The sequence below is a fragment of the Trichechus manatus genome, unplaced genomic scaffold, assembly GCF_000243295.1.
Source record: "Trichechus manatus latirostris isolate Lorelei unplaced genomic scaffold, TriManLat1.0 scaffold00079, whole genome shotgun sequence".
NCBI classification, from domain to species: domain Eukaryota; kingdom Metazoa; phylum Chordata; class Mammalia; order Sirenia; family Trichechidae; genus Trichechus; species Trichechus manatus.
In genome coordinates this window covers 1,474,443-1,477,157 of record NW_004444015.1, presented here as the reverse complement: position 1 = coordinate 1,477,157, position 2,715 = coordinate 1,474,443, and the positions used below count along the sequence as shown (strand labels likewise).

Here is a 2,715-nt window from a genome sequence, read left to right as displayed (position 1 = left end):
CCCCCCGCCTCCCCTCACGAACGCCTTCGTCCCTCACCTCCTTTCAGAAAGGCTTTTCCCTCCACCTCCCCTCAGAAACACCTTCCCTCTCTCACAAAGCCTTCCCCCCTCGCCTCCCCTCACAAAAGCCTTCTCCCCCTCTCCTACCCTCACGAAGGTCCTTCTCCCCCCTCATCTCCACTCAGAAACACCTTTCCTTCCTTAGCTCCCCTTACAAAGGCCTTCCCTTCTTCACCTCCTCTCACAAACACTTTCTTCCCTTACCTCCTCTCACAAACACCTTCCCTCTCTCATCTCTTTTCACAAACACCTTCCCTCCCTCACAAACACCTTCCTTCCACCACCTACCCTCGAAAAGGCCTTCCCTCACTGACTTTCCCACACAGAAGCCTTCTTTTCCTCACCTCCCTTAACAAAATGCTAACCTCTTTCACCTCTCCTCTTTCCTCTTTTTTTATATTTAGGCGAAATTCACAGAGCATAAAATTAACCATTTTATAGTGAACGATTTAGTGCCATTGAGTACCAGGGCTTTGAACTGATTCTTCCTGTATCAGTCAGGGCAGAGACAGCATCACTGGAACAGACTCGAATTTTTAAAATCTGGGTGAACCAGAACAGGAAAAATTAACGGGTTGGAGCCCTGCTAGAAACTTAATCTCCCTTTTAGAAAACAAGGGCAGTGTACGTGTTGCATAGCAACCAAGTCTCTTACCCATGGGCTTTTGAGCAGTTGGAAATAGCTGTGTCCCGGTCAAAGATGATAGCAACCCGCTGAAAGATGGTGGCTGACCACACAGCTTAGAATGTGTCTCACTGTCCTGAGTCCTGCCATTAATCCAGCCTCACGCATCAGGCTCCTAAAAGGGCTCACTTATGCCTCTTTCGAGTCTCCCGTTCCAGGGCTTTGACCTGTAATTTTTCCCATTCCGGCTACCATGCCAAATCACCCAAATTGTAAAAATTCTGGTCTCTTTTCAGTTTCGCTTCATCAACCATGACTGAACCAGTTCGAAGCCCTGTTGAGTACATTAAAAATTGCCAAACCACCAAAATATTTTCCAAAATATTTTTGTCACCCCAAAATGAAACTCCATAGCCATGAGTCCTGCTCTTTGAAACATATTTCAAGATACTTCTTTATGGTCATTTACAAATTATATTACTCCAAATTATTCATGTTTATTTTTTCTGCTTTCATTCATCTAAAACTCCAAGGTATTTCTGAATTACTTTTATCTTGTTTGGAAAAGTTAACACAGCATTGGAGCCTTCTCATTCTCTGAAAGAGTAAGTTAAAAAAAACAAACAAACTATAAATTGTATATTGTTTTTCTTAGCCCATGAGTTCTTCGTTTTCTATTTCTATTTTGAGTAGGACTCCCAAAAAAAATACTGTTTATTCAGTGTGATTTCTTTATTTTGATGAGGACCATTTCCATTACAAGGTTTTGCATGTTTTCTCCTAAAACAGTCCATGATTTATTCTTTATACTGTCAGATTTTCCAGATTCTCAGGAGGTAATATGTGACCATATGGATTATATATAAATTTGCATTTGAAATCATTTCACTTAATGAGTGTAACTGAATGCACCAAGAGGTGAAGTAATTTGGCCATGGCCCTAGAGTATTATAGTGGAATCAGAGCCTGTGGTCCTAGAGATAATAATGAACTTTCTCCTTCTTAGATAGACCTTCCTGCGTTCTGTCGTGTTTAATGCCATTAAGAGGAATTGGGGTTGAGGAACCTGAGGTAACACCGGGATACCTCGTTTGTAGTGTCATTTGCACTCCCGAGCCATGTTGTTTTTCAGGCTATATTTATGCAGGGGCATATAAACTAGTGACATATAAGATGAGGAGACAAGCAGATTGAGTTTTGGGAGTTTGATCCCAACTCCTCCACTGATTCTCTGTAATCTATTAGGTCAGTCCTTACTTCTCATCCTTTTTAGGGGAGATGGGAAAAAAAAAAAAAAGAAATCAAGGTTGAGTAATAGGTAATGTTTGCAAAATGCTTTAGCTCCACGGACAAAACCAAGTAGCTCGTCTCTGTATCATTACATTAAAATACCTCATTTATCTGTTACTTTTGGGGAGTGAATGAGGCATTGTACATAGATAGGTCTGGCCGCCTGCCATGTCCCTCGTTAAGCACCAGGCTTTCTCTTGCTTTAGCCTTGTGTGCATATGGTGTAGTTGGAGGCAGAGTCCTAATGGCGGCGGGGGGGGCGGTGTTGAAGACGGGTGCCCTGGGCATGGTGTGCGTGCTCTGGGCACCACTTGAGGCGGGGCGCCAATTAGCAGTTTCTGTTGGCCATCACAGTTTCCATCACCAGATGTAAGAGATCATTCAACAATTTAATACTAATTGCCCTAGGCACTATTTCGTAGTTAGGCCCCTGGTTGGAGGAGCCCTGAACTGGGAGTTAGGAGACCTGGGGTGTTCTGATTCTGCCACGGACTCATTGTGTGACGTTTGACAAGTCACTTTACCTCTTCAGGTTTCAGTCACCTTGTTCGCAAAAGGAGATTTTATTAGATGAATGTTACTCCTGCCTCATTTATATGTATAACACTTTCATGACACTTGGTTATCTTAATGCTAGTGGTTATTCATATTTTTCTTTAAATGGACTCACTTTTATGTAAATAAGTTTATTTAAAAATGGAACTGCAGCACAGCTATAAATGGAAAACTCATTGTATTTG

At 42.2% G+C, this 2,715-nt stretch overlaps 1 protein-coding gene across 1 annotated transcript in view; it reads left to right on the top strand.

Annotated features, from left to right (window-relative positions):
• FMR1NB (FMR1 neighbor) overlaps positions 1–2,715 on the top strand; it is a 22,407-nt gene that overhangs the window by 1,059 nt on the left and 18,633 nt on the right. The gene's annotated exons all lie outside the window — the stretch shown is intronic.